General features: G+C 47.3%; 1 protein-coding gene, 1 long non-coding RNA gene and 1 pseudogene across 3 annotated transcripts in view; 1 reads left to right on the top strand and 2 right to left on the bottom strand.

Annotated features, from left to right (window-relative positions):
- The window catches only part of LOC122905298, a 44,572-nt pseudogene extending 35,928 nt beyond the window's left edge, over positions 1-8,644 (bottom strand).
- Positions 8,645-9,486: 842 nt separating this feature from the next.
- LOC122904332 lies at positions 9,487-21,162 on the bottom strand. Its single transcript, XR_006384185.1, has 6 exons — positions 20,526-21,162; positions 16,660-16,805; positions 14,772-14,840; positions 10,476-10,655; positions 10,283-10,391; positions 9,487-9,711 (listed from the first exon to the last, which is right to left on the bottom strand). It is a non-coding gene; the product is annotated as an uncharacterized LOC122904332 (long non-coding RNA).
- Positions 21,163-21,344: 182 nt separating this feature from the next.
- The window catches only part of ZHX2 (zinc fingers and homeoboxes 2), a 156,065-nt gene continuing 151,270 nt past the window's right edge, over positions 21,345-26,139 (top strand). For both annotated transcript variants that reach the window (XM_044245017.1, XM_044245018.1), the window contains exon 1: positions 21,345-22,058. The gene's annotated coding sequence lies outside the window, so the exon portion shown is untranslated. The remainder of the gene's footprint in view (positions 22,059-26,139) is intronic.

The raw sequence follows: 26,139 nt of genomic DNA, 5'->3' as shown, positions 1-26,139 counted from the left end.
GATGATCCCAAGGGTCCTGGGCTCAAGCCCTGCATTATCAGGGCTCCCTGAGAGTCTGCTTCTCCCTCTCCCTCTCCCACTCTCCCGCTCTCCCTGCTTCTGCTCTCTCTCTCTCTCTCTCAAATAAATAAAATGTAAAAACAACAACAACAAAACAAACAAAAAACCTGTACTCCAGATTGCTGTATCGTACTGCAAGCAGGAATGGGTACAGAATGATTTGATCTGCGTAGCAGGATACTCCAAAGACCAAAGGAGACTCTCTCAGGCAGCCCTGGGAAGGTAATTTGCCCTCAGACAGCTAAAGAGCTTCATTAAGACCTTCAGCCACACTCCCAGCCACACACCCATACCTCCACCAACACCACCACCTAGAAATAAAACATTTAATTAGGGGACCAAACACCACAGCTTACACCTGCTATCTTAGCATAACAATTGATGGAGTCTCCAGTGTATGCCAGTTTGGAAAACAGATTAGTGGTAGCAAGGGTTAGGGACGGTGGAGACAGGGAGTAGGTGTGACTATGAAGGGGAAGCAAGAGAGAGATCACTGTGGTGATGGACTAGTTCCACATCTTGATTGTGGCAGTGGTTACACAAACCTGCACCTGTGATCCATGACACAGAATGATAGACATACATTGTATCAATGTCAAGTTCCTGGTGGCTATACTTACATAAGATGCAATCATTGGTGAAAACTGGGTAAAGGGTACAAGAGTCGTCTCTGTAGTATCTTTTCAAACTTCCTGTGAGTCTATAATTATTTCAAAATTAAAGGTTTTTTTGAAAAAAAAAATGCTCTAACTGCATACACCAAGTGATAGAGCAGACACTGTGCAAAACTGAGATCTGGGCAGCCAGCACTTGCCTGGATCCTTATAGTTGCTAATAGGTACATAAATCTCAGCTGCTCCAGGCATGGTGCTGGGGGAGACTCCGTTCTTTGAAGCTGGGAATTACAAGACGGGGAGACCGAGAATTCTCTGTAACTCTTTCATTAGCTGTCACAAGAAAGTAGCTGTTCTGGCATGAATGGGCAGAGACAGATGTAAGTGTGGGAATGGATCAGTGGAAGACCCAGAACCAGCTCAAAGACAGCAAAGGAGATCAGGAGGACCCAGGAGAACAGCCCTTCTTTTGGTAGCCCCTGGCCATGAGCTTCATCGTTGTTCAGGAAGCAGAGAATGAATAGTTCAGCCCAGGTCTGCTTCATAAGAGAGCTGTAAATACAGTGGGGTAAACCGACTTTCGTTTACCCCATATCTGGACTTCTGTTGTTCTCAGCTGCTCAGTTTTCCTTTTCAGGACCACAAGGGAAAGGAATCCCGTGAGAGCTTTGGTTTGTTTAGTTTTGTTTCATTTTTAATGTAAATCATTTCCACTTATTTTAGTATATGTGCTGCCGAAGCGAGCACTCACCTCCTCTTATTGAACGTCCTATGTCTATACCATTCCCATATCATTTCAATACCCCCATACAGTTACCAAGTGGATATTGTGATCCCCCCCCCAACTTTGTGTTTGAGAAAACTGAGACCCCAAGAGGTTAAGTAACTTTCCTAATATCACTCGGATAATAAGGGGAAGGGCCAGGATTCAAGACCAGGTCACTTCAACTCCAGACCAGTGCATCCCCACCTGGCTGCACCACCTCTCCTGGGTGGAGTGAGTCAGGGGTAGCGGGAGTTACAGGGTCACTGAGCTCAATGCCATCAGTCACAATCTCACTGCTGTGGTGGATAGACCAGGAAATGCACCCCTTGGAGAACAGTACCCGAGCCTGCCCTGTGCTCCGTCGACCCTCCATTTCCCCCGGAGTCAGGAGTAGCAAGGACTGCTCGGTTCCTTCCATCCTTCCCTTTTTCCCTGGAGGTCTGGGTGAAGGAGAAAACCCTCCACTTACACCAGGAGCCACGTGCTGATAAGCTCTTTGCTCAGAGAGCCATGGGCTCTGCACAGACCCACCCATTCTGTCTTCCGGACCCTGGACTGTGGGTACTTTGGGTGTGAGACATTAAACTAGACCCTCATGGTACAGCCAGAAGTCCTTGGCACCTTTGAATACAGAACAGAATCTAGGAAGCTCAACCATGGTGTCTCTTTCACTGTATCCTTTATGTAAATGGCATTGGCACACGAGGGAAGGGAAGGGAGGAGAAGGGAAGGGAAGGGAGGAGAAGGAAGGGGAGGGAAGGGGAGAATTTTCCTGGCCTGAGAACATCTCCAGCAAGGGCTCCACTGGGAAAAGCCTGCAAAATCTACTCTCACAGCGAAATCTGAGGATACCCAGCCAAGTCATTGGATTGGAAATTCTGAAGCCAAGAAAAGAGAGAAAGCAGCCGAGACAGCAGACATGTTGACCATTTGGCTCTGCAAACACCACCAAGGATTTTGTCTCCTGTTCACGTGACTCCGATGGCCAAATGCAGTCTCCGGGTCAGACCAGGAGAGGGTCAGGGTGAGGTTAAGCAGCTCTGAGATCTCTCAGCCTTTTTCCTCAGACATGGTCACAGAAGAATGAGAAGGGCTTGGAACAGTTAGCCGCCTAATAAAATATACTAAGAAGTTAGCCACTGCCATTTCTCCACATGTCCCCACAGACCTGGGATTGCACCCAATTCACACGCATCTCATTGCAACCTCACGACAGCCACACTGATCAGGGTAATGATGTCCCCGTTTTACAGGTGAGGAAACTGAGGCTCAGAGACACCAACCAGTTTATCCCACTGACAATCAGCATAGAGCCAGGACTTGAAACCAGGCAAACCAATTCCTGAGCCCACACTTTGCATGGCTTGTATTCTGTCTCCCACACGGATGATAGTGGGGGGTGCTGGGGGAGGAGCAGAACTAGACCCCAGGGTTGCCCAGCTCTACTGTTCTTATACACATACAGTAACTCACTTAATACATCCAGTAAATGAAGATAACGGACTTACGATACTCATCGCACGTTAGGAATATTATCAAGATGATACATGTGAAACTGACAGTAATAATGCTTGTAATCATGGCGGTGATGGTGGTGGCACCGGGAGGTGATGCTGACGGAGAGGCGGGGTTCCAGGTGGTGAGGGTACTCGAGTTACAGAGCAGTGGGCCAAGATATGGATTGGGAGTGTCACAGAGACCTAGGTGCAAATTCCAGCTCCCGGCTTACTCATGGTATGATCTGAGGCAATGAGCGTCAATGAGCCTCAGTCTTCCTCATCTGCAAAATGGGAATAGTATCCCCCACAAGGTGTTATCGAAAAGAGAAACATGAATGTCCGTTTGTTAGCACCGTCCCTGGCCCTTGATGCACAGTGGCTGCTACAGAGGACAGAGGGACCCCAAGAGCAGCAGCAATGATATCCCCGCAGATATCAAGAGCTTCTCCCCAGCGGAGGGGGAGCCGGCTCCTGGTTACAGTCTCCGCAGCACTTCCAGCAGAGAAAAACTCAGGAGCCTTCACTTCGAGAGGATGCTTTTAATTTGGCCACGTTCAATGTTCAGCCCCCGAGTAGGCAGGAAGGCCTACCACACTCACCCACAATGCAGGCTCCACTCACTTAACCATTAACCCAGCTGGCTCGAGCTAAGCTGGGAAACAAATGAAGGTTATCTCTGGAGCTATTACATCACCTTCTCACCCCTGGCCCTGGCACCTCCTGGCCTGAGACTGACCCCTTGTCTGCTGGGACTGAAGCTGCCTTGCCCCATTTCCTTCCCCCTCCCAACTCCCCCCATCCTCGCTCCTTTAACCCTTCCCTGTCTAGCCGACATCTGTCATTTGAGATTCTAAGACATCCAAATTAATAATAATAATAATAACAAATTGCTTGCCTGTGTTGTCGGCTGGCTGGGACATGTGGATTGGTTTATTTCCACCTCACAACCACCCTATGGGCTGGTAGAGTCATTTGTCCCATTTCATAGGTGAGGAGACTGAGACTCAAAAGGCGAAGTCACTTTTCCTAGGTCACACAGCTTATAAATTGCAGAGCAGGTCCTTTATTTGAGGCGTGTTTGATCTTGGATCCCAGGCTGATTCTACCAGACGATGCTGCCTGCCTTTCAAAGACTGAGTCCACAGGAGTGAGAGTTAATTGAAGAGCCAGGATGGAGGGGTGGTGTGTGTTGGGGGGCAGGGGAGGGAGAATGCACTTGGCCGATTCTCAGATCCCCCTAGGAAGGGAGCACCCCCCTCCACCAGCTTCTCTCTAGACACTGACCCAACATAATCGTGGTCCAAATGTCATGGTCAGTGTGAATCTTAGAAATGATGCGTCATGCTTTCGAAACAGACAGACGTTAGAGAGGGGGGAAAAATCGTGGCATGCCCTTTATCTCACCAGTTCCACTTCTAGAATGTTATCCTTCAGACATACTGGCACATGTGTGAATTGACATATTTACAAAGTTACTCATTGTTTGTAACAGCAAAAAAATTGGAAGCAACCCAAATGTCTGTCATGGGGGAATGGTTAAAGAAATTGTGGAATGTGCATATGATGAAATACTCCGTTGCCATAAAAAAAAAATTAAGAATAAAGCTCTAGCTTCAGGGATATGTCAGAATACGTAGGATATTGCTAAGAAAAAAAAAAAGTAGTCATGGCATGTATGTTATGCTGCCATTATGTCAAATATGGGAAGGAGGAGGATCAATACAGATGTTTTCCTAGATATGCAGAGGTGGTCTCTAAAAAGATGGAGAAGAAAAGGGCACCATCAGTTGCTTTTAGAAAGGGACCTTGGTGGCTAGGAGACAGGACTGAAACAGAGAAGTGCCCCATCCCATTACAGACCTTCTGAATTTAGGCAACTTCACCCAAATTAATTTATCTATATAGAGTGCCTGGCTGGTTCAGTTGGTAGAGCATGTGACTCTTGATCTCAGGGTCATGGGTTCAAGCCCCACATTGAATGTGGAGCCTACTTAAAAAAAAATTATCTATATAAATATACACACATGTATGAATAATTGTAAAGGAATGTTCGTGGCATATTAATAACGTCACTGGACACGGCATCGGAGACCTTGAATTTGACTATTGTTTTTGTCACCTTGGAAAAGCAACTTGATGGTTCTGAATCCAGATTTCTCCGACTGTAATAAGGCTGAGGGTGGGGGTAGTGATAACCACTTTCCAGGAATGACGGAGAGGGTTAAGAGGCAGAGTGCATTTGGTTATTATTCTCTCTCCCGATATTCGTAGAGCACTTACTCTGGGTCAGTTGTGAGCTCACAATATATATGAATGAGGTGTGTCCAGCCACGAGCCCCCACCCCCACCATTGTGTATCATGGGGTTCCAGTCTAGCCGGGGAGAAGGACATGAAATCACTACAGACCGAGGCAGTCGCCTGTTGTCATAAATCCTGCAGCAGCGGAGAACTGACTCTGCCAGGCAGAATCCCACTGGGGTTACAGAAGGCCTTCCTGAGACAGGGACACTTAAGCTTAGACCCACAGGCATCGGCTTAGCCAACAGAGAAGGGAGGGGCATTGCAGGTGAGAGGTCTGAGCCAGAAATAAACTTGGAGAGTTCAAGGAACCAAAAGACAATAAAAATGACGGGGATCAGCGAGCTGGAGGGGAGAGCTCGAGGTATAAGGGGGATGAAAACATCCTGAGCCTCCCGGAACCATGGGAAGGGCCATGGGGTAAGTTCTAGAAGCAGAGAGAAGCCACTGTGGTCCTACACAAGGTGGTGTGACAGCAGGGCAGAGCAGGGCATGGACTCAGACGCCAGCTTCAAGTCCTGGCTCTCCCACTTTCTGGCTGGGTGCCGGGGGGAAGCCCTATGCTCTCAATAAGGAGGCAAATAATGCCTCTGGTACTGTGTGTGAGGTTCAAGTGCATCCCCGGGGGGGCTCTTAGCTTGGTGCCGGTGCCTCATACACACTCAGCAGACGGCCATGCAGCAGTGGCAGCCGTAATAGCAGTTGTAATGCATTTGTGAAAAATCCTTCTAGAGCGAGCCTAGGCAAACAATGGCCCATGGATCAAATCCAACCCACCTCCTATTTAGGGACAGTGCACAAGCTAAGAACAGTTTGGACATTTTTAGGGGTGCCCGGCTGGCTCAGTCCAAAGAGCATGTGATCCTTGATCTTGGGGGTCGTGAGTCTGAGCTTCATGTTGGGTGTAGAGATGAGTTGAATAAATAAAGAAGTAAACTTAAAAAAAAGAGAGAGAAAAGAATGGTTTTAGTATTTTTAAGTTGCCTTTAAAAAAAAAAAACAAAAGAGGAGAAAGGTGAACATTTCCTGATGCATGAAAATTTTGTGAAATTTACATTTCAGCAGCCACACGTAAAGTTTTATCGAGACACAGTGGCCCGGATTCATTTATGCATCCTCTAAGGCTGTGTCTCTGCTGTAATAGGAGAATTCAGCAGTTGAAACAGAGACTTGCGGCCTGTGAAGGCTAAGATATTTTCTATCTGGCCTCTACAGAGAAATTGTGCCAACTCCTGCTCTAGAGAATAGATTGGAGATGCCCGGAGATACAAGAAGAAGGACTGATCAGGAGGTCCTCATAGAGTCTGAGCAAGAGACCACAGTGAAAGGGGAAAGACAGAGGCAGAGTCTGTAGACGTTTTTGGAAACTGGCAAGGGCTCCCCAATACTGGGCTTTCCCATCTTTCCTACCTGGGTCATGGTTGCTACTGCATCTGTCTGTACGTTTGAGAGGTTTTGAGGTTCGGTTCTCAGCTCCAACACATTGCAATCCCAGGCCCCTTGATGACAGCAGAGGATGATTCCAGACTCGGGAGACTGACAAGCTGATGACCAGATACATAATGCAGGCATCCTCTGAGCAAGCCCAGGGCTGGGCTGTATAAATAGAAGCCAGTGTTCATCAGGAAGTATTGCTGGGGCTGAGGTCATCCTCCCTTTACACTGTCATGGCTGACGCCAGGTGAGGGCTGGGTCCACACCTCTACCCCACAACCAGCTTGAGTCAGGAGAACATGGCGACATTGAGCGGCATTGAGAGGGGGAGCCAGGACCTTGGCTGGGGGACAACACTCGTGAGAGAGGTAAAGCAACTGGGATTGTCCGATAATGGTAGATCCCACGTCTTAGCATCCACCAGGCCCTGGGGTGGCTGCAAGCTCTTTACATGGATTGGTTCATTAAGTCTTCATGATCACCCTTAATTACATGGCCACTACCACCATATCTCCATGTTACAGACGAGGACAAAGAGGCAGAAGGGTAACTTGCCAGAGGCAGCACAGCTAGTAAGTGGAGGTGTCGGGATGTCATTCCCAGAGATCTGGGTCAAGAGCCCCTGTCCTTAACCACTATGCTTCATTATCTCTCTGCTCTGGCCATCAGGGAAAGACCGTGAGTCATTTAGGAGCAACATTTAGGCCCCTTGGGTTTATTTCCTTTCACAACGTCTAGGGATTGAAATTCTTTGTCTACCAGATAGCATGTATTATATAATAATCACTTCATTGCTCTCTGGAAGTCGTGTGTGACTATCAATCCTCGTTCATCAGCATGTAATGAGAACCCCCAACCCCAACACACACACACACACAACATAGTCTCATCAAGGATGGATTAGGATTTCCAGTGGGCTTTTCTACAACCTGCAGGTAAGTCTCAAAGTACCCACGTCACCGTCCATAGGCTCTAGACAAAGGATGACTGTCTAGGTACACAGCTCAAGCCCTGTCCAGCTCTGCCTGACATAGCGTCGTGTGAAACCCAGCTGAGTGGCGTGGGCATTATTATCTGCATAAGAAAGGGAAATTAGACATCCCGTCAACAACAGTACTTACAGCTGCCATTTATTAAATGCTATGGGCCTTCAATTTAACCCTCTCAACAACCAGTGGACTGAAGTAACTCAGTGAGTATCCTTAGTCCTATCTTTCACAAAGGATACAGAGGGTCAAGGACCTGCCCTTGCCACACGAACCTCAGAGAGAAAACATCAGAGATGGTATTCACACTCAGGACTGCCTGACTCTGAACTCTGCTCCTCACCACAGGGCCACAGCAACTCCTCTAAGGAATTAAGGGATATCTCAGGAGCAACTCAGTTCGATAGATTTTATTGATCACATACTATGTGCCTGGTTCTGGAGGAAGCCTTAGAGATGCAGTACCACAGAAACAGTCCCTGCCTAGCAACATTTAGAGTTCAATGAATACAACTATGTAGTTTATTCATTCAACAAACATCTGTTGAGAGTCTATATGCCAGATCCAGACCCAATTCCAAGTGTTCAAAGATGCAGCAGTGAGCAAAAAAGGCAGTGATACTGTCCCTATAATGTGAGGTTGTTTCAAAACAATGTAATTGAGTATTTTCCACAGGCAGGAGGTAAACTGGAAGGGAAATGAGAGTCCTACACTTGGCCCCAGTTGGGGTGGGCCTTCCAGATCCTCCCGGGAGTCATCCAGCTGTCAGTGCGAAGTCTGGCCTGCTGAGGGCGCAGTCACCCACCGTGGCACTTACCAGAGCCACGTCCCAGGAGCACGTCAGAGAAGGACCAGCTGCTTCATCCCCAGTTTTGCGGAATCCCTGGAGCTCTCCAGTTATCAGAGCAGCTTCAGGAATTCTCCTCACAAGTGCTCCAAAGATGATGAGTTTTGATCCACTTTCCTTTAGAGAGTCCTGTTTCATTGAAAAGCAACTCTGTCGATCTGGCAAACACAGCATAAGGTAAAGAGTCATTGAATTCCTCTGCGGTATGCCTGAAATTAATGTAACACTGTGGGTCAACTATTTTTCAATTAAAAAAAAAAAAAAAACAACCACAGGGAAGGTGGGAAGCAAAAGATTCCAAACACAATGGGACCAAACTGGAAATTAATTACGGAAATAATAGAAAAATCTCCAAATACTTGAAAACTAAATAATAATAGTAATAGTAATAATAATAATAATAATAAAATTAAATATAGAACTTCAACAAAATTAAAAATTTTGTTATGTGAAAGACCATGTCAAAAGTATGAAAAAAAAGAGCTACAGAGTCAGAGAAAATATTTGCAAACCATACACCCAACACAGAAGTGCTAGTCAGGGGATATGAAGACTTCCTAAAATGCAACAGTATCAAAACAATCTAATTAGAAAAGGGCAAGAGACACAATGAGATATTTCACCAGAGAAAAGGTACAGATGTCAAATAAGCACATCAAAGGATATTCACTATCCTTAGCCATTAGGGAAATGCAGATTAAAGCCACAATGAGATAGCACTACACACCTATCAGAAATCTAAAATATTTTTAGTGTTTGCACTAAAAAGTGTTTACAACCCCAAATGCTGGTGAAGATGCAGAGAAACTGGGTCACTGACTCAGACATTGCTGGTGGAATTATAAAATGGTACAACCACTCAAGAAAACAGTTTGGCAGTTTGTTACAAAACCCAAAGTCAAACTCAAAGATCATAGGACCAACCAATCTCAGTCCTGGGCATTTATCCCAGATGAATGAAGTCTTCGATTTACACCAAATGTTTGCAGCATTTTTATTCAGAAGAGCCAGAAACTAGAAAAGCCCCAGGTGTCCCTTAACAAGAAAATGGTTAAATAAACTATAACACATCCATAACAAAGAATACGGCTCCAGAATAAAAACCAATTATTGATACAGGCAACAACCTGCTGGAATCTTCAAAGAATTATTCGGAGTGGAAGAACCCCAGGTCACATACAGTAAGCTTCCATTGATGGAAGATCCTAGAATGGAAATGACAAAATTATGGGTTAGATGAACACAGTGATGTTTGCCAAGGAAAAGAATGGGGTATGGATGTACAAGGGCAACAAAAGGGATCCTCAGCCTGTGAATCTATAGTTATCTCAAAATAAAAATCTTAATTAAAGAAATAACTACAAAGTGAAAAACTATACCTCAAATTTCATAGGACAAAAAAAAAATTTTTTTTAAAGACTGCAGGAGAAAAACTAGTAAAAGCCAGTCATAAATAATAGTAATAAGGCCTGTGCTATTATTGTACCAACACCAGCTTCTTCATTTTGAAAAATGTACCAGGATCATTGGGAGAAGCTGGGGAAGAAGGACATGAGATCTTCCTGTATTATGTTTGCAACTTCTTAGGAATCTTAAACTGTTTCAAAATAAAAAATTATAATTTTTTAAAAACCACTGAACATTCTGATTTTCTTACCTCCGGTTAATTCTTAAAGGACCGCAGACCCATACAGGTCCTACCCCATAGATACTCCTAGGGCTCTGGAAAGGACATATTCTGTGACGTGCACATCAGGTATAAATCAGAAATCTCACCTCAGGCATACGAGACTCAAGCGTCTTTCATGTCTATAATCCAATTTCATTTGTATTTTAAGCTTCCATTCAGCCAATGTGGCAGAAATCATCTAGAGTAATTCAGCTCCTGGGGAGATGGGCCAAGTTTTGGGAAGCATGCATGAAGTCTGATATCAATTTGGGGTGAGGCTGTGGGGATGGGGGTAGGTACCTTCTGTGTCTTCAGTCCACACTGCCATCTTCTGGGGATCCATCATCCATCACCCCCGAGTTACTGGTCCACACAGGTCCAGAACCCTTGGGTTCCATCTACAAGGCTTCTTGTCCTCAACAGCGCCATTGATACCACAGTATTTGTCTCCTATGGCTTCTGTCACAGATTACTACAAACCTAGTGGCTCAAAACGACACAGAAGTATTATGTCTCGGGTATGGAGGTCAGGAGTCTAGAAAGGGGTTTGTGGAGCTAACATTGAGGTGTTGGCAGGCTCCGTTCCCTTGTGGAGGCTCCGGGAAGAATCCTTTTTCTTGCTTCTTCCTTCTATAGGCTGCCTACATTCCTTAGCTGTAGCTGAAAGACCCTGACCTTTAGCTTCCATTGTCACATCGCCTCTGACTCCAACTCTTCGCCTCCCTCTTACAAAGACCCTCGTGATGACGTTAGGCCCACCCCAACACACACACAAAGAAGAGGTCACGTGAGCACACCATGAGATGGCAGCTTCCCACAAGCCGAGGAAAGAGGCCTCAGAAAGAAATCCACGTCGCTGGCACTTCAGTCTTAGACCCCCTAGTCTCCAGAATGGGGACAAATGAATGAATGTTGTCTAAAACCCCCAGTCTGTGGTGTTTAGTAATGGCAGCCGGAAGAGGCTAAGGTAGTCTGTGGGTTGTGTGAAAGGTCTATCCAGATCCCAGCAGGAGGCTGACGTATTCACAAAGATGAAGGCAGTGTTGTGAGGGGTGCCCCTACCCGTGCTAAATCCAGAACTAAAGAGATGTGGGCTTTCAGGAGCAGCTCCCCTGAGAGGAAGTGTGAAGCTGGGCTATCCATGTCCGGAAACTGAGAGACAGAAGCAGAAGGCAGAAGGTTCTACCGAAAACCCCTCCTCGTGGAGGGGCATGAGGAGAGGCCTTTGTGACCACCCAAAGTGCATGTTCCCATTCATGTATTCATTCAGCATTTACTCTGCATCTCTCTTTTATCAGTCTTCTACTGCTGTGTAAGAAACTACTATCAACTGAGCAGCATAAAACAACACAAATTCACAATCACACAACTTGTACGTCAGAAGTCTGGATGTGGTACCTTTGGCTTTTCTGCTCAGGGTCTCACTGGGTGCAAACGAGGTGGGGGCCAGAGCTCTACTTCTAATCTGGAATCTCGGGTTGTTCTTCTAATAACCGCTGTGGTTACTGACAGAATTCATTTCCTTGCGGTTGTAGGACTGAGAGGTCTCTGTTGTCTCCTGATCAGCCAGGCAGGAACCGCTCTCTGCTCTCAGCTCCCAGAGGGGGCTGTCAGGTCTTTGCCACACGGAACCTTCCATTCAGCCACAGAGAACCTCCCTTGTATAAAAAGGGACATCCCTCCTGTTTGAATGTCTCTGACGTCTCCTTCTTCAACCAGCCAGAAAAACCTGTCTGCTTCTGAAGGGCTCCTATGAGATGCCTGGGTGGCAGCTACCTTCGACTGAGGTCATGATCCCAGGGTCCTGGGATGGAGTCCCGCATTGGGCTCCCTGCTCAGCAAGAAGCCGCCTTCTCTCTCTGTCTCTTCTGTGTGCTGCTCCGCCTGCTTGTACTCTCTCTCTCTGACAAATAAATAAATCTTTTAAAAAATAAATAAATAAAAAATAAAGGGCTCAAATGATTATATCAAACCTATCCAGATAATCTTCCTAAACTCCAGATTTTTTTTTCTTTTTTCCAATTTATTTATTTTCAGAAAAACAGTATTCATTATTTTTTCACCACACCCAGTGCTCCATGCAAGCTGTAAACTCCATATTTTTAAGGTCAACTGATTTGTGACTTTAATTACATTTGCAATATCCTTTCACAGAGGGACCTAGCTTAGTGTTTGAGCAGCCAGGCGCTGGGAATCTTGGGGCCATCTCCGAGTTCTACCCACCACAAACCTATGTTAGGCAAGACAGTAGGACAGAAATGCCTAGCAAAATATACATCCACGAGGGACTTACAATCAAGCGGGCATGGCAAGTACAAAGAAGGGATCTGATTACAAAGGAATAATTCAAATTCAAGGAAAAGATAATATTCTGTAGGACTTCAGAAGAGGCCAGTGTCACGCTCTCGGGAAGAGTGGTTTTTCCAAAGGTAGGGACAATCGATTTGAGTCTTGAAGCATAGGAAAAGGGAAGGCATTCCAGGTAGAGAGTGCTGCGTGTACAAGGATGGAAAAAACCATAACACATCTGGGGAGTGACAAGGAACCCAGTGATGCTGAGTCTTCGGAGGACAAGGCTAGAAGAGGCAGAAGACTGGGCTGGAAAAGTTGGTTGGGACCCATTTGTGCCGGAGGACCCATGCCATTCCAGAGAAGCAACCAAAGATTTGAAGCAGGGAAATGACCTAGCAAGATGCGTGTGTTTGGAGACAGCAGGGATAATGAGGGCAGAAATTAGAGCCAGGAAAATGAGTTAGTTGGTATCTATAGCATTTTGGGTTCCTCAAACTAACCCTATGCTTCCAGAGGAACAGTATTATAACTGATGGATCTGTGAGAGGCAGACAGATGTCGGCGGTAAGGGACACGTGTCGTCGCCAGTAACATGTGTGTGACACGAGATGGTTTTAAATGATACATGGACACAGCAGTAAATAGCTCTGACTCAGAGAGAAAGTTACTCCTTTCCAATTCTTTTTCCAGCCTTTTAATTAGCTCAAGGAAAAGTTCTCAGTTTGGAGGTAATCTGTCTTTAACACCTTTCTAACACCGTTCTCCCAAGTTCCACCTTCTGCAAATAACAGTATCTGGCTACATTAATAGCACTACTAATTTCTGTAGATTATTTTTTTTCCTTTCATTTGTTCCAATTACTATTGGATTTTTTCCATGATGATAAAAGCTATTATTATTATTATTATATAAGTATATTTGCATTTTCAAATGTGAATCCGTATAACTTAAAAATGTTAAAGAATTCTGCAGATGGTCTATATGCTGCAGGGGCAGAAGTCATGAAGGTGGGTTATAAATGAGTCAATTTGGGAGACACGGGTGGAATAGGAGTCTGGCAGGATTCGCAGTCGGTCTAACTTGGGTGCAAGTTCCACTTCTAACTCATTAGCGCAACATTCCATGAATAATTCATAAACCTTGCTGGGCCTCAGTTTCCCCCAACAAATGAAGGAGATTTTACACCTCCTCAGGAGGTGGTGACAATTAAATGAAACAAAATGAAAGAAATTTCTGGGTGCCTCATACACAGTGGGCACCTGGATTTCACAGCGCATGTCTCTGAAGAGGGAAACCTCAGTTTTTAGAAACACCAAACAGAGACTTAACTCCAGCACTCAGTGAGTATCTATGCTTGGTAAATATTACCTAAGAGCATTCGTCTGCTCCACATCTGGGACCTGTGGACCGCAGTGGTTCTCTGGCTGAATCCAGATGTTTTGTGAGAAACAGTTTATTTAGGAAAAGCATTTAACTCAGAGAGGCCAGCCCTGGCATCACAGACAGGCCCCCAGGGCCTTGTCTTGGCTTTCTCTAAGATCTCGGGACGCTACCTCCTGCAGAGATCCATTGGAAGTGGATCTGGGACATTCAGATACATACGCAAATGAAGATACATAGAAAATACCTCCCACTTTTTTAGTTATCTATTGCTGTGTAGTAAACCTCCCCCAAACTTCGTAGAGCTTAACAACTACCATTTTGTTATCATTTTTCACTTCTGTGAGCTGACTGGGTTACACTGGGTGGTTCTGCTCTATGTGATGTCAACTAGAGCTGTCGTCACCTGGAGGGTCAGTTAGTCTACCAGCATCCAAGATGGCGCACTCATGTGGCTATAGTCTGGGTGTTAGCCAGAAATCACAGGAGTTATTGTCCCTAGCATGATTTTCTTCCATGACGCCTCTCCATGCAGTCTGGGGTTCTCATAGAATGGCAGCAGGAGTCTAAGAGAAAGGAAACAGAAACTGCCAGTCTCTTAAGGCCTGGCTCAGATGTCCCAGTATATCACGCCCATTGCATCCAAGCAATCTCAGGAGTAGTTCAGAGTCAAGGGGAGGGGACATAAACGCCACCTCCCAATGGTGACATAATTTTCATACAGGGAGGAAAAGGATTGACGGCAGCCATCTTAGGAGACTATGTACCACACCCCCTAAGACTTTCCCTTTTTGCAGAGGGTTGTCACTCTAAAATTATGTGTGTATTTCAACCCAGCAAATATTTATCTAGGAATATATCCTAAAGAAGTAATCATGGATGATTCAACACAGGCTGTCTGTTGGAAAAAGAAAATGAAAGTACCTGCTATTCGATAGTACTAGGCCAGTTCAATCCAATGGTGGTTGAGGATGTGTTTTGAGTGTCGATGGCCTGGAACAAGACAGAGTTAAGTTTAAATCCCAAATCCGCCACTTAATATTTGGATGATGTTAAGCGAATTACTTGATTAAGCTCTATAAGTCTCAGCTTCTGTATCTGTACGAGATAAAATGTGGGTTGCTGTGATGATCCATGGAAAGGGTTTAGCACATAGTGAATGATCACTAACTGGGAATTGCCATTATTATTTGCAGTCGTTAATGCTATGGTTTTAGTACAAATATTTCTAATCTCCCCATCTCCAGGCACATAATACTTTCATGGCTCCATGTGAGTAACTTTGTGACCAGTTCCGACCAGTGAGTGGTAAGCGAAAGTGATACATTATCGAATAGCAGGTACTTTCATTTTGAACATTTAATTATCTGTACAAGATCTTTTTTTCTCTTGCTCAACAATTGACAAAGTCTGATGCATGTGTTGACTATTTTGTTAGCCTGAGTCCCTGAGTGACTGCGATGGTCAGAATTCTCCTTGCTAACTCTTCATGGACATGTAGCAAAAGCAAGAAATAAAGTGGTTTTAAATTACTGAGATCAGGGTTTGTTGTTGTTGTTGTTGTTGTTACTGTGGCGTATTTGAGCCCATTCACTCTAGGGCCATGCTATTTTGGTTGTTGTTCAATCTTGCAATGAACAATATTATTGTGGTCCTATTAAAGGTGACATATAACAAAGCATTTAAATTCTCAATGACAAGAAAAAATAGCCATAATATAAGGGCCGCCTTCACTATGGAGGGCTCACTATTCACAGGACCACTTACAATATGTTTGTACTTCCCACCAGATTCCCTTCATTACTCACCCAAATATTAGCTCAACAAAGAGACCATTTCTTTCTTTTTTTTTTTTTGAGACCATTTCTTTCTAACCTACAAAGTTTTATCCACATTCATGCAATTTATCACTACCTAATATATTACATAGTTACTTATGATCTAGTTCTAAAATAAGCAGTTTATCCCAGGAACCATGTCTGAAACAGAGTAGACTTTTTTTTTAAATTTAACGCAGGCATACCTATATAGCAAAATGTGCATTGTGCTTTCTTCAGGGTGGTAAAATTGAGTGCTACCTATTTATGGAATATATTTATTTTTACTTAGGCACTCTTCCAACAAATATGTTTTATTTATGTGCATTTTCATTTTCAATGATTATTATGTATGATTTTCACATGAGAAATGATAATAATAGGTAACATTTACTGAACACTCACCGTGGGTCAAGCACTAAAGCTCAGTACTTTACATGAATTATCTCCACCTCCCTGGGAGATAGGTCTAATCATTATCCCCATTTAGTATTCATAGATAAGGGTACTAACATTTAGAGAAGTTAAATGAGCACTGGGACTGGAATTCAAACCCCAGATCTCTATGCTATACCAACTAACCAATGTATACATCAGGATGCAAACATAAGCTCATTGTAAAGAGTAAGTAGGCACAATCACACATGTTGGCTCATGGAGGCTCACAAAAACCTTACAAGGTAAGCCAGCAGGCGTCCCCACTTCAAAGACCAAGTCTTGGGTCCATATGACTGCATCTTGCCATCCACCTCCTACCACATCTTTGCAACAGGTGCTTCCTGTCCCCAACTCATAAGCCTTCCCCCCCATGATACTTGGCTATGCACATCTTTCCTTGGCACACCGACTGAAGACACAGCTCTGTTTCTTCGTGGCAGACCTGAGGCTTTGTTGCTTGTAAGCAAATCTGCATGGGAATTCATATAAGTCAGAAGCTAGGAGACTTGGGGTCTGGTCTGGGCACTGCCCCCAACAGAGAACCTCAGTTTTCTCACCTGTAGAATGAGTTGGCTGGAGAAACAGATCCCTAAGGACCAATGCAGAGTGAACACTTTTTGTGCTGGGAATCCAAATGAGGACTGACTGACCAGTGATGCTCTTCCTCACCAGACCAAAGCCCGTGCACAGGAGAAATAGAAGCCTGGAGTGCAGGAAATGAAGGTCTCAGCAAAGATCATTCTAGGTAAACAGTAAATGTGTGCATCTTAAATAGCATTGGCTCCCTATTACTGGATGAGCCCTTACAAGAGTGTACTTCATTCATTCATTCATTCATTCATGCATCCATCCACTCATCAGTCACTCACTGTGCACCTACACATAATACACCAGCGGGTTTAAGAACATGAACAGTAACGAAGGAAACAAAGTGCATGCTTACAGGAATCTTACATTATAGCAGAGAGACAACAAATAAATGGATAAGCACATTAAAAAGCATATGGTAACAAAGACCTTGCCAGGTGATAATTCTCTTCCAGGATATTGCAAGAGAGGGGGACAAAGTCTGATAGGGCCACGCTTTGGTCCCCTTTGGGTACCACAGCAAATGCTGAAGAAGGGCACAGAAATAACAAGACCCAGAGTTAAAACATGGTCCTGGATGTAGTCTGAGAACTTGAAAACCACTGCACACGGTATACAACCACTGCAGCTTGTAAAAGCCTCAGTAGTCTGCCCTGTAAAATGGGCTTACCCTACAGGAATGAGGCAAGGATCAAACCAGACTACAAAATCAAATAAGTAAAAAGCTCTGAGTTTTCCCCACTCTAAACTTTCTGTTCTACACTCCAAGCAGTTTCAGATTTCTGCGAAGTCAAGCTCCTGCTATAGATTTGAAAACATCAAGTCCCCCCCGCCCCCAACTTTCATCCCACCACTGGCATGGGATTCCATCTCAAGGCACAAGACATTCTGTATCAAGCCATGGGGGAAGGGGCTGCAGGCATGAAGGGAAACAGCATCTGTCTAGCAAGCTCCCGGTTTTCTTCCCACTTACAGGTATTTGGCAAAGCAATCTGAATGTTCCAAAAGGTCACACTCTGCTTGGTTTTTTTTTTTTAAAGTTTTGCCAATAGTGGCTGTTCAATGCTACCATTGGTAAATTGATATTTAATAGTTTTCATTTCTCCTATCAGTCTCCTAATGGAAAAATTAAAGAAATGTAACATATGGAAGGATATATACCAATACTAAAAGCAGTACCTCCTTGGACAGCTGATAATCACTTCCTTTCTCTTGCTTGCATCTCTGTATGTTGTGCTTCTTTTCTCATTCATTTAAAAAATATTTATCTAGGGATCAGACAGCTGGAAGAGGCGATCCTGCTATTTACATCTTAGTTCCAAATCTTTCTGCTCTGCCACTTTTCTTTTGGCTTTATAAACCAGTGTGGATTTGTTGTCTTTAGATTAGGGGTTCCACAGGGATAATGCTGGGTTTTTGTTTTTTTCTTCTTCTCCTGCAATTGCTAAATTTGCAAGACTTCCTAGCCAGGCCTGGTTTTCACCCAGTTAGGAACAGAAGCTGCTTTCTCCCTGCTAGATATCTATAAAACACAAGGATAGATTCTTGTCCTTCCCTGGTTTCAAAGCCACTAGACAACGATATGAATCCAGGTTCTACGACTTACTGCCTGGGTGAGTTGGAGAAGTTTCTTAACCTCTCTGAATGGCAGTTTTGTCATTTATAAGATGACAAAGATTACTTCACAGGGTAGGTAAGGATTTGACGAGATGATACATATGAAGGGCTTGAACCTAGCACAGCCTCAAAATGTAATTGCTGTTAACAAAAGTGGTCTTGGGAAGCACTAGAGACTGTTCTAGGCTTGGAGAGCATGCATGGAAGGAGAGCTCAGGTTGTTACTAAAAGGTGGAATCATGCAATCATTACCAACTCTGGGTCAGACCTGTAGTTAACGCAATTTAAATCTCTGTTCTCTCCATTTGCCTCAGGTAAGCTTGGACATTTCTCTGAGCCTCAACTTCCTCATCTGTAAAATGAGCATAATAATATAACTTCCCTTAACAGCAGCTCTCAAAATGTGATCCAAGGACCCTGGAGGTCCCCAAGACCCTTTCGGGCGCCCTCAAAGTCAATGTCATTTTCCGAATAGGGCAGATTACTTCCCCTTTTCTCTCTCATGCTCTCACAAGTATACAGCAGTTTTCCTGAGGCTAAATGACCTATAATGGTGTCATTGTTCTGACGGCTAACAGAGAGTGTGTCTGTAAACTTCTGTGTTTTAATTTTTTTCAGTTTAATTTCTAATATGGTAAATGTCAGTATGTATATAACTCACACATGCAAAAGCTTTTTGGGGTCCTCAATAATTATGAGAGTTTAAAGGGACCTGAAATAAAACATTTTGGGAATCACTGCCTGGTACAGTTGTTGTAAAGATTAAGTAGCAACTGGCACATGCATACAAAGTACCCAATAAAGAGCACCCTTATAATTACTGATTCCAAAGCTCCTGAATCACATAAGGGTCCGTCTACACCAGCGCATAAAGCAAACTGAAATCATGGCACTCAATGCAAAGGCGCCCTTGTTTTGTTCACTACTGCTTATGTAGCACAAGCCCAGTCCATGCTAAACGTTGAATAATTTGCAGACACTGCAACCCACCAGAAACCTCACGGTTTCCGTGACACTTAAGTGCCCTGAAGACGTGGGAACTCAGAAAGCAGTGCCGAGGGCTAGCCTGCTTGGCTCAACCCTGACCCTTCCCACCCCATTAATCTCTCACCCAGCCAGAGGCCAAGGGTAACACAGTGGAGGCACAGGAACCTTGGCTTATAGAAAACCATCTTAAGTGATGAACCATCAAAAGGAGGTGAAGACCCAAAACGGGAATAGTTTCCTTAAGGTTTCCGTAATTTCCACGGAACCGAACAGAACTACAGGCACTTTTAAGGGGGAATGGCAGTGGAATGACCTGGAAGAGTGAAGGCTAAGAGCGATCAAGACTTAGAAGAGTGGAGAGTAAGCAGTACCAAAATTATTAAAGTTGGTGGGGGATCCTTTTTTTACTTTTTTCTTGTAGGCTTCAGGCACACCCTCGAGGGAAGAAAAATAAAACAACATGCCTAGATTCTCATGTTGATGGCAAATACATTAGGATCTTAGAAGTTATCAAATGAGATTGAGAAAGATGCGACGCGATCTGGGTCTTGGTCATCAAGGAAGCCGTTATTTAATGAGTCCGTTGAGAGCTGCGTCATTCGCCTCTCGGGTCTGTGAACATCACCCAAGAGACCCCTCCCAGGCCAGGACCTTGTTTTATACGCCGTTACGAAAACGAATAGACAGCCCCCACATGAGCAATAACCGAACAAACAGGTGCAGACCAGCAAGAAAATTTTGCATATGAGCTATTTTTATTGTCAAAATTTTTGGAGCCCCAGTGGGGCTACGTTAGAGAAATTGGAGCCCCTAGGGGAGAAACTAGAAAAACCTTTCGGCCAGTTTCTTCTCCCCAGCCTAAAAAACTAAAATGTCAAAAGGTCACCCAGTGCTTTGGCCACGCGGTCCGCCCCCAAGGCCAGCCGTCCCCACCCCAGTCCCCGTCCTCGCCTCTGGCCACTGCGCCGCGCACGGCCACCTGTTGCTGCCCTGACGCCCAGAGCTGAGTCGCAAACCGCCGCTAGAGTTCGTTCTAATTCCCCGGAGCAGAGACTGGCCGGGAAGCCCCGACGCTCCGAGCCTGCTAATCCTCCGGGCGGGCGGGGACTCCGCAGAGCCTCCCAGCCCCAGGCTCCCTTTGTTTTCTCGCTGCGCTCAGACTGTCAGAAGTAGACCCCAGACAGCGTCCCTTGGCCCCGGCTCCGCTCGTGCGCGCTTGCGCCCAACTCACACCGGGAAAGGCTGAAGCGTCGAGATGCCCTTAGAGGGGAAATGGGTCGGTCCCGGCAGGAATGCGAGGCGCAGACAGGTTGCCCGTGAGATTCCGAAGCGTCCCCTGGATCCCGAATTCCTCAGGGCTCCTCAGCGTAGCAGAGCTGCAGGAACGCCGCGCCCAGAACGCAAGCTCACCGCACCGAGGCCGCCGGCGAAGGGCGGCGAGATCCCGGCCGGCTTTTACTCTAAAACGCCCGAGGGGAGCCAGGGGGTGGCGGTTAGGGATCCCTTTCCGCCGGGAACGCCGGAGTCCCAGTTCCGAAAGTGACCCGCCCTGCTTCCGAGGGACTTCCCTGCGAGCGCCGCAGGGGTGTGCATTTCTCCGAGTCTGAGAATCGCAGCGAACGCCGGCCCGACTAGAGTTTAAGTCAGCTCCCGGGGCGTCTGTTTGTTTATTGGCTCTTAAGGGAAAAAGTTTGAGGATCTTTAACCAACCTCAGACCTGGCGCAAGCGCAAATCTCCGAATCTCCCCAGCAAAAGCCATCTAATTTCAAGTCGTTATATAAGTGGGGGCTCTTTCTCACCCTCCCTACCCCAAGCCCTCTTATTACTATTCCAGGAGCAAAACGTAACTCGCTTTAAAAAAAATTTTTTTTAAAGTTATTATTTCCCTGAGCCCAAAGACGCGGAGAAAGGGCAGACAGCGCCCTGGATGCGTGGCGGCCCCACCCGCGCGCGCGGCCCCTAGAGCCGAGAGAGGGACGCGGGGTCTGGGGATGCCGCCAGCTCAGGGCCAGCAGCCGCGCCCCGCAGTCCCTCCGTCTGCCACTCCACGTGGTCAGGATCAACAGTTTGTTGAGCTCATCAGTGACACCTTGAACTTTTCATAAAGAAAATGGGTATTGCACCGGGAGGGTTTGGCCGCGGCCGCCGGGCCGGGTCGTGCTTAATATTCAATGATCTCGCTCGCGCCTCCCCCTCCTCCCCTCGCAGAAATTCCTCCGAGTCCGTTACTGGGCTCAGACTTTTAAGTTAATTTACTGCCCCCCCCCAACCTCGGCTAGTAACCAGCGCCTTTAGGGCCAGCCTCCCCCCACCCAGCTCCCGCCTGAAAATGACATTTCGCCGGCGTCTCCGGAGGGGGCCGAATTTCACTTTGTAACTTTCTGCGGAACCCGAGCCCGGGTGGCAGCTCGGGTGGTGGTATCGTATGCAAATACGCATGCTGACGTTACAGATCATGTGGGTTTTGGCGTAGATTCCCCACTGATCGAGACATTTTTTTTCCCCTTTTTTTTTTCCCCTTCTTTTTTTTTTTTTTTTTTCTTCTTCTTTTTAAAAATTTGGCCACTGTTCCCCGTACGGGGGCTTTTCCTGTCCGTCTGTCTGGCAGGCTGGCCGTGCCCCTCTTTCCCACGGAGCCCGAGCCCGGCGCCCGGTGGGGAGTGGGGAGTGGGTGGGGGGAGCCAGCAGAGTTCCATTTTGGAACGCCCGTGCCGCGTCTCCGCGCTCCCAGCCCGGGTCCCCGCGTCCCCAGCCCCGGCGCAGGTAAGAAACTTCGCCTCGGCGCCCGGCACCCCCCGCCCGGCGCCGCCAGCCCCGAGCCCCGCACGCCGGGCGCCGGCCACTCCAGCCCAACTTTCCCACCGCCGCCGCCGCCGCCGCGGCTCCCGAAAATGTGTTGTTAATGGGACTTGGCCGGGTTTGTGATTGGAAGGGGGTGGGGGTGAGGAAAGGGGGGGCGGTGCGGGCCCTTTTTGCGGGTGGGAGGAAATCAGAGGATCCGGAGGGGGGGGCGATTTTTTTTTTAAAGAGTTTTGATTACAAGTTTGGATAAATGGGAGCCAGACCGAGGAGGAGGAGGAGGAGGAAAAACATGTCTACGTTTCCCTATGTCGACATAAGCCACAAAAAAATATGGCGTCCGCTTTCGACAGGGCGTTACGTAGACCCGACTCTGTTTTTATTTATTTATTTCGTGGCCGTCTCCCTCCCTCCGTGGCCCGGCCGCGGCGCTTTGTGCAAACGGGGCAGGTCCCGCGGGGACTCCGGCGGGACGTGGCCCGGCCCGGCGGCTTTGGCAGGCAGGGGGGCTGCGTGTGCGAGCTGCCCGCCCTCCCCCGCGCTCCCCTCTTCTCCCCTCTCCCGGTGACGATTCGCCGTACTGTGGTGGCAGGAAGCATGACGCCGTGGGCTGAGGCTGCCTCGCCTCTCGTCGCCGCCGGTGGCTGCGGGCGGCCGCCGGAGCTACCTGCCGCGGGCAGGGCCGGAGCGCGGCACCGGCCCCCACGCCCGGCTCAGGTGGCGGGGCGCCCGCGCAGGGGACCGGCGGGGGGCGGGGGGGGGGCGGCCGGGGGCAGGGTGGGGGGGGCTGGGGGTGGTGGCCCCGCGGTCCGCGGCCGGCCGGCCCACGCCCGCGGCCGCCTCTGCCAGCCGAGCCCACGCTCGCCCCCGGAGCGGCAGCTGGCGCTGGCGTCCGCCCCGCGAGAGAGGTTCATCTTTGTTGGTGTTGCGGCGTCTTTGTGGCTTCCGCAGGACTTGGTATCCTCGCCTCTGCCAACTTGCCCTTTCCCCGGCTGCTGTGCAGGAGGCTGCGGAGACGGAGAGGAGCGGAAAGTTGGGAACCAGTGAGCATCCCAGGACGGTCCCCTCGGCCCCGTAGCTGTGCGGAGCTCGGAGGCGGAGGAGGAGGGTGGCTCGTGAGGCTGGGGAGAAAACTTGGGGAAGCCAAGTTGTGATTTGCTCGGGCTTCCACCTGATTGATCGGCTTCAAAGCCAGTGGGGTCTCTGCGTTCCGCTGTTCGGGGACGGCCTTTTGTTTGTCCGGAGTTGGGGGCGGGCGGGGGGAATAATGACTTTCCCTGGACCCATCTCCTTTGAAAGACGCATTATCCCGCCGGCCCGGGGGGTGGTCCACTGAGTCTTGTCAGGCCCTTGAGTTCTTCCCCTACCTGGTCCCTGACGATCGTTCTCCGTCTGTCCAAGTCAGCAGCTCTTCGGGTCTGAGGCAGGCCCCCTTGGGCAGGTTTTCGAGGGGCAGGAATCCCTCCCCTTCATCCCTTGGATAGCTCAGACCTCCCACACTTACCCTCTTAAAACACCACACACACACACACACACACACACACACACTCACACACTCCTTTATGTAGAGCAGAAATTAATGCCTGTTGTAGTGAAGGGGGTGAGCTTCTGAGAGCTCTTCAAGACTTGAGTCAAAAGGTGATTTTCTATTTATGAGGGCCCTGAGTTGAAGCAGTTCAGTCCCAGGGCAGTAATGTCAAAAAGCATTTGGATGACAACCAAGTGGAATAAATATCTTGTAAAATGGCATGTTTAAAAGTAAAAATAGATTAATGGAGCCCTCAAGTGCTTGAATGGAACTAACATAAAGGTTTGATTCAAGTTTAAAGGGAAAATTATATAAAGCTGTATACACATTCTTTTAAGGCAGGGCGCCAAGGGAATCTGCAAGTAAGACTGAGATGCATCGCTGACAGTAACCGGACCTGGGATCTGTGGGAATTTTGTGGGTGCTGAAAAGCCAGGCTGTGATTGTTCCTGTGTGCATGTCCCCCTTCTGGCTCAGTTTGATGTCAGTGGGGACGCACCTGAAGTTAACAGCTCTTAGGGGGAAAATCAGAGGCCAGGGATTTAGGGGAAATCTGATACATTAACCAAGCCCCATGGAAAGGAAAAGATAGAATGACAAGTGTTTGTTGGTACTCAAGGATATTCTGATGAAATAAATGCAGGGTGTCTTGACCGGCGGAGAGGTGACCCCCACCCCAGGTGTCTCATCTCCATCAGGGCCGTGTGATTGAGTGGGACGCCACGTACTTGACAAAGAGAATAATGACAGTGTTCTATCATGGTTGCTAACATTTACTGTTTTAGTGGGCCAGGCACAATGCTTTCTATTCCGGGTGCTTTCTCATTTAATTCTCACCAAAACCCTGTGAGATAAGGACTGTTATTATCTCCAGTTTGCATTTGAGGAAACTGAGGCTCAGAGAGGTGAAGAAATTTGCCCAAAGCTGCAGAGCAAAAAGGGAAGCCAGTATGCAAAGCTGGGCCTTGGTTCTTTGCCTTCAAGACTCCCGTTATGGCAGCTCTGGGATAGGGCGAGTCCTCATTAGTGTGGAAAAGTAAAGGGACAGGTGTAGGTGAAAAAGGAGGAACGGTGACCCCTACCCTGAAGTCTGAACTCCAGAATTTTCCTGGGCTTCATTCTTTTATTCATTTATTTAGCAACTGTGTGTTGATCTATTTGTTCATTCAGCAGCTATAATCATCCTGGGAAGAGTGCGGTCATTAACCATTTTTATATGCCAAGAACTTTTATAAGTGCTTCTGGTTACTTTGTCTTCATGACAACCCTGTGGGGTAAGAACTGCTGTTCTGTCCCTTTTATAGATGAGGAAGCAGAGGCATGGAGAGATTCTCCAACTTGCCCAAGGCCCCACAGTTAGTAAGTGAAGTGCCAGACCCCGGAACACGCTCGCTTCAGGCTCCAGTGTGCTGCTCTAGACATTATAGAGATGCTGGGGACGTAGAGCCTCCTAACCTCAATGCAAAACACTGCCCCAGGCCCTAGGAGAGGCTTGGCAGGATCCAGACGCCCCCTACCCCCTAGGAATCTGAGCAGCGGGCAGGCCAAATCAAGCAGGATTAACTAAGTGCTGTAATTGAGAAAAGCACAATGAAGGGCATAATTACTGTGCTCCGAGGGAATCATGGAGGATTTCCTAAAGGGGGTAGCGTCTGAACTGACCCATGGGATGAGGAGGGACAGTGTCTGGAGGTGCGTCGGGTGTGACTGCGTTCAGCTGTTAGCAGCAGAAATCCTGACCGCTGGCCACTTAACCAGAGGGGGCGTACTTGTGTCAGTCAATGAGAAGGGTGGGTGGGACGATGTGCCACTGGGGACCCAGGCTCTGTCTTTCCGCTTTGCCATTCTTAGGTACAGGCCTTTGGCCCAGGTCTATGTTTTTGAGGTGGGAAGGTGGTTGCTGTGGCTCCAGGCTTCACATCCGCCTTCCAGGAAAGAGAAAGCAGGATGAGTGAGGCTTAGAGCATTTACCTAGTGTGGCTTTACTGTTAATGTGGGAAGAGGTGCCTCTCAGGGACTTTTGTCCTTAGCTCGTTGGCCAGAACTGTGCCGCCTGGCCACCCAGGGAGGGACAGTCGTGTGTTTTGGGGTAGGCACATTGCTGCCGTGAACAAGTTGGGGTGGACGGTGCAAATGGTTGTTGAGTTGGCAGATACAGTGTGTGTGGCCTAAGAGGAGAGGAAGAAAGGTTTTCCCGGCGAAGGTAAAAGCACGTCGCTGTGCCTGTTCTGAGGGGGTGGAGAGGGGGGTGCAGGGAAGGTTGTGCAAAGAGATGATGCCCAGACTTGGGGGTGGACGTGGAGGAGGTTGGCTTTTAATGCATAGGTACCGGGGAGCTACGGCAGGTTTCTGAGGGATGTCATGTGTTTAGGAAGCTAAGACTGACAGCGATGTGCCTTGTGCAGACAAGTCAGCTTGGTTCTTATTTAAAATAAAATGAGTTCTGGAAAGTTTTGGACCAAGGGACCAGTTTTGCCTTAGGGCAAAAAGAAGACAGTGCAGTAAGAAAGGAAGGAA

The sequence above is a fragment of the Neovison vison genome, chromosome 4, assembly GCF_020171115.1.
Source record: "Neovison vison isolate M4711 chromosome 4, ASM_NN_V1, whole genome shotgun sequence".
Taxonomy (NCBI): Eukaryota; Metazoa; Chordata; class Mammalia; order Carnivora; family Mustelidae; genus Neogale; species Neogale vison.
The sequence above is the reverse complement of the archived record's forward strand: the minus strand, read 5'-3'. Positions and strand labels throughout refer to the sequence as shown.